Raw genomic sequence first — 6,027 nt, 5'->3', positions numbered from 1 at the left:
GCAAAGCCGCACGGTCTTGCGGTTCTGTTTCGATGGGCACGGGTCGAGAGCAAAGGCGAGCGGGCACTGCGTGTGTGTGTGTTTTCTTTGTGGAAAGAAGAGAAAGCTGGGAGCAAAGCATGAATGAAAGAGAAGGTTAGCTCAGACTTGCTAATCATATGGTAATCGGGGTTTACTTCAGTCACTTGACACGCAAAAATGTAGGCCGGTGAAAAATTGGAGGCAGTTCTTCAGATAGAAGATTTCTTCTGTCACTGTAATAGTGGGCAAGTTTTAATCTTCTCATAAATTTTGAGTGCAGGAGCTTGGGATATTTGATTTCAAAGGCCCACGATGTGACACAAAAGTATCCCAGACAATGAGCAAAGTGTGTTCCCTCTAGTTAAGATCTGCCCATTTGTGAAGTGTTTCCGGGTCAGGGTGTCCCAGTTTTGCTTGAAACTAGGTTGAAGAATTGTGGGGGCCAAATGCTCCCTTGCTTAGTTGTTTTCAAGCAAATTAGAGTAGATTTATCTGTGCTTCATTCATCCCATCTCTAAGAAAAACCTAGTCTAGAAAGTGAACTTAACGCTCCTGCCCGTCCTTTTCAGGTGACAATGACTGCTTCGAGGTTATTCAGTGAATCAGTGGTCGGTCTTCTGCATCTTCCATCAGAAGCCCTTCCATTCCTCTAATGCTGTAGTAACAAATTGTGTTCTGTACACAAGACGAGCACGGGAGAATGGGCACCGGCGGAACTTGGAGGTGCGAGGTTCACAATTCATGACACGAGAACATGATGATGCTCCTGCTGCCGTGCCCATGATGATTGATGTGATGTCATAACCTGACGATGCGGATGGTGATTAGAAATTCAGAATCAGAAGAGTCGAGGTTGCGAGCGCAAGGCCATGGTTTCCGGCCCAGCATGGCCATTGCAGGCCCAGGATCCGGGCCACGTATGTATTATTTGGGCTCTTCTTGTCCATCTTCTCCACACAAACTATCGTTTGCCACGGCCCATCATGTCTTTCTTTTATTTAGGGTCCCCCCCCCCTGCGCTTGAACCGACAGTAGCATAACATTCTTTTCGCAAAAAAAAAAGAGGACAGTAGCATAGCATCTTCCTGCGTAATGTCGTTTTAGAAGAATCCGAAATGAAAGTTGCAACCGCAGGAGGAAGGAGTTTCCAAGTCGTGTGCAACTTTTCAAGTTTCAGGAGCAAGGTGCAAATGAACAACAGAATATGAGGGCCCACAGAGTTGGGTGATTGCAGAAGCAGACGGCACCATGCCTAAAAGGGAAACATATCTGGTGCAAATCACAGTTTCGTGAAAACTCGTGCAAACTATGACAAAAAAACCGTCTAAATTCACACAAAAAATCACACATCTAGATGATATGATGGTACAGAACCTTGTAAAATATCTTGTCCAAACTCGACTTCGTCTGTCAGATATAAAAAGAACAAATTTCAAGTCAGAAAGTTGTCCGGATGATTTGTTAGAAATTTGTTATTTTTATATCTCACAAACGAAGTCGAGTTTGGACAAGATATTTTACAAAGTTGTTTATCATCATATCATCTACATGTGTGATTTTTTGGTGAATTTAGAAAAAAAATTTAGCATGGTTTGCACGAGTTTTCATGAAGTTGTGGTTTACACTAGATATGTCCCCGCCTAAAAGTTAGAAGACATCAATAAAGCGATAGATGTATCTGTTGTGACTTGGCGAATGACAAATGACGGAGGATGGAGCAACTGCAGGAGACTAACAAGTAACAAGAAGGCGGAACAGTGACTGCCATTCCTTGTAGTGTCAACGGTCAAGGGATGCGAGGGTTCCAGCATTGTTCCGGCTCCAAAGCACTCTCTACACGTCTTTCAGAATCTACATTTTTGGTCATCGAATTTACATCCTAGATTTATGGACGGACTGACTCTATAGTCAAAATTCAAAAGAGTATGAATTTACAATTCCAAGTACTAATGACCACGATTTTGTTTTAAGACATTTCATCTGATTTAGAGTCTGATTTTAAAGAGCATGATTCTAGTTACAATCTTTTGGAATTTGGTGTGCTCATCAGAGAATAATGTTTCACATCACCGACATAGCCCAGTGCGTCTAATTGAGTCCTAACTCTATTTCAGTGGAAACAGAATTAAATGTTATAGAAATCAACCGTGAATCCTAGCAATCGAGGGAGGTGCTTTAGGAGAACTTTTGGAGAAATAGAAGAGTTACTGGATTTTTATTCTTGTATGCCATTCGAGATGTTTGCCACTGCCCATCATCTATTTCTTTAATTCTTCTTTCTTTCTTTCTTTCTTTCTTTCTTTCTTTCTTTCTTTCTTTCCTTCCTTGGGCTTGATCCGACTGTAGAAATGGTATGTGCGTGTAGGTGTCGTTAAACAAACGGAAACGAAATTTTGCTAGGGAGAAGTGAATTTGAGGCGTGACTTGACTCTATGAGGTCTTCCTTGTGCTTTCCAGATAGATTATGGGAGAGGTTCTAGCGTAGTAGTAGGCTCTGAAGGCCTCTGAATTTTCTGAAGATCTTCATTTGGGTAACTGAATTTATGGTCTAGATTGAATGGACCGCTTACAGTTCTACTAGATTTGAATTGTAGCGGCAGAATGTTTTAGGCTTTTATTGCAGGACTTCTTACCCGACTTGATTTCGACAATCTTGACTCTGGTTACCATGTTCCAAAAGCCGGTGTCCTCATCTCACAATCAGAGAACGACCGTTGAGTATCGTCTACTTAATGGAGTATCGTCCGTGGAATCCGAATTCCTTCTCCATTCTTCAAAACTACAAGCGTCAGTAAATGGTTTCGTCTTACTTTAGTCCATACTATTCGAAGTAACTGTGTAATCAAGGAATCTTGGGTGAGGAATTAAAGAATTAGATGGTTTATTTGAAGAATCGACGCATACCATTTCGAAATTCTGAATCGATACAGATATCGGAATCTGGCTGTGTTTAGTTCCAAAATTTCTCTCTTCAAACTTCACTATTCACCTATTACATTAAATTTTTTGCCTCGTGCATGGAACATTAAATATATATAAATAAAAAAATTAATTGCATAGTTTTGATGTACACAACGAGACGAATCTTTTGAGCCTAGTTAGATCATGATAGAATAATAATTACCACAAACAAACGAAAAATACTACAGTGTGCTACAATGTCCGATACGACTCTTTTTACCACCATTTTACGGATCTAAACACAGCCCTAGTCTATGCAAAGTGAGACTGCCCAGCACGCAGGGGATTCCAAAACGCAACAGGGTAACGGGTACAGACAATAACGAACTACCAATGTCAACCGCTTATCATTGTTGACAGCCAAAATTGGCACCAATCGGTCTGACCGGCCGAGGCACTGTGGTCTGTCCGGCAGGGACCGACCGGTCTGACCGGTCTAATGAGGAGTCCGAGTCAAATAAGAAATTTTGTAGATCTAGATCTGTAATAGAGATTTCTTGCGGGATAAATTCACCATACCTTATAAATATAAAGGGTCACAGCTGATTGAGGGAACCCAATCGAACAAAATCAATACAAACTCTACTTTTTATCCTCTTCTTCAAACCCTAGTTTTTCCAACCCCCTCTGCTGTTCTTCCTTCGTCTCCGCGATATTTGAAGGCGTTCTAAGTGGCCTGCCGATCCTAGAACAACCCTACGTGCGCCTACCCTGACGGGGTCCCTCCCGGGTTTGCGTTCGTCGGCCGTCGCCGATTCTTAAGAGCTGCATCGAGCTCTTTTTCGCGCCGCATGATTCAGTGCGTTCGTGTGTTGACCGAAATTTGCGTCACAGTCATACGCAACTACTTCACTTCCACCTGTACTTGTCTGCAGAGGCTGATGGGTCGTCAGCTCAGCACTCTCGTCTCGGCTTCACGGCCACTGGGAGCCCGTCCGTCATCCGCAGCGTCAGCGACGCGCCCTGCCGGGGGCGGTACGCGCCGTCGACGGCCACGTCGAGGTCCTCGAGGACGCACGCCCGATGGACTTCATCTGGATGTAGGCCATCTCCTTGCCCTGGCACAGCCTCGGCCCCGCGTGGAACGCCACGAACCAGAACGGGCTGTCCGGCCGGAACGTCCCGTCGGCGGGGTTCAGCCACCGCTCCGGCCGGTACTCCCGCGCGTCGTGGCCCCAGATCGACTCCATCCGCCCCATCCCGTACGAATTGTACGCCACGAACCACCCGGCCTCCACGGCCGTGCCGTCCGGCAGCACGTCGTCCGTCTCCGCCCGCAGCGAGTTCACCGGCACCGGCGGGTACAGCCGCATCGACTCCGTGATGGCCGCGTGCGCGTTGTGCATCTCGCGAAGCTCGTCCAGGTCGAACCCGACGACGTCGTCGCCCTGCGCACGCCGGGCGCGCACCGTGGCGACCTCGCCGCGGATGCGGCGCTGCACGTCGGGACGCGAGGAGAGCAGCCAGAAGAACCAGGTGAGCGCCGAGGACGTGGTCTCCCGCCCGGCCAGCAGGAAGCTGATCACGACGTCGCGGAGGGGCACCTCGGACTCGGAGTAGGTCTCGTCATGGCTCGCCGTGAACCGCGACAGGAGGTCGTGCTTCTCGAAGCCGTCCCTCATCCGCATCTCCTCCCGACGCGACTGGATTATGCGATCGGCAAAGTCATGCACCATGGCGATGGACTCGGGCAGCCGCCGCTCGGACCCCACGTTCAGCGCCTTCTTGATCTTCCAGAACCCCGGGACGGCGTACCGGAACCGGCCCGCGCTGAGACTCGCGGCGTCGCGGAACGCGTCGGCGAAGCCGCTGTCGTGCGCCGTGCCGTCGCCGCCGGCGTCCGGGAGCTGGCGCGGGTCGTGATCGAAGGCGACGCGGCAGATGTTGTCGAACGCGAACCGCTCGAGCACGTCCTGGAGATCGAGGCGGGCGCCGGACGCCGCGGCGCGCGCAGCAGCGGGAGGAGGCGGCCGTGCAGCTCGGCGTGCACGCAGCGCGCCACGAAGGCGCGTGTTGAACTCGTGGCTGGCCACCTTGCGCTGCGCGCGCCAGGCCTCGCCGTCGGCGTTGAAGATGCCCCGCCCGATGAAGTCGTGGAGCAGCGACGCGAACCGGGGCCCCTTGGGGTAGTTGTCGAAGCTGCCGCGCAGGAAGTGCTCGACGTGGGCGGGGTTCGCGGTGATGGCGCCCCGCACGCCGCCCGGCCGGCGCAGCACGAACGTGCACGTGGGCTGGCGCTCGGGCGCCTCGGTCATCCAGTCCAGCACGCGGTGCCGGTTCGCCAGGAACTGCGGCAGGTGGCCGATCAGCGGGTACGGCTCCAGCCCCGGCGGGTACATGTACGCCGCCGCCTTCTTGCCGAACCGTCGGTGTCACAGCCCACGGGCCGACTAGGCCGTGCGAGTTACTGTAGCACACGGCTACTGTAGCATCGGGGGCTCAGCTCCTTTAGCCCCGGACCGGAAACGGAAACGGAAATGGAGTTTAACCGGGAGTTGAACCAACTTAAATAAGCCGGTTCCTGGGAAGCTAGGAACTCTGGTTGGAACTTTTTGCGCGAAGCGAGGACGAAAGCGCAAGAGAGTTATTTAGCAGGTGTGGTTTACTCAACGTGTAGAGTAGATCTTAGCCGTTATCTCGGGCCGGGTCGTTACAGGGGGTATCAGAGCCATACTCTCGCGGTTTCACGCCACGTACGGGCAGAAGTGCGCGTACATGAGCACGTCGGCGCGTGGAAACACAGATGCCAACAGCATGTGGACGTATGGGATAGACGTATGGGACGTGGCCCAAGAGAGGTGATCCTGCTCGTATGGGACGTGGCCCAAGAAAGGTGATCCTGCTCCTTTGTCCCGTATGGGTAAGCTGGTTCGACGAGGACGTCGAATACTAACGAGGGGAGATTGTCACGGGCCAACTGAGCCGCGCGAGTTACTGTAACGAACGGAGTCACTGTAGCACACGGCTACTGTAGCATCGCGGGGCTCAGAAAGGGTGTTGAACCAGCTTAAATAGCCGGTCCCTGAAAGCTAGTAACTCTGGTTC

General features: G+C 50.8%; 1 pseudogene; it reads right to left on the bottom strand.

Moving 5' to 3' along the window:
* Positions 1–3,552: 3,552 nt before the first annotated feature.
* On the bottom strand, positions 3,553–5,331 carry LOC120648864 (annotated as a pseudogene).
* Between the last annotated feature and the right edge of the window lie 696 nt (positions 5,332–6,027).

This window comes from Panicum virgatum, chromosome 9K, assembly GCF_016808335.1.
Source record: "Panicum virgatum strain AP13 chromosome 9K, P.virgatum_v5, whole genome shotgun sequence".
NCBI lineage: Eukaryota > Viridiplantae > Streptophyta > Magnoliopsida > Poales > Poaceae > Panicum > Panicum virgatum.
The sequence above is the reverse complement of the archived record's forward strand: the minus strand, read 5'-3'. Positions and strand labels throughout refer to the sequence as shown.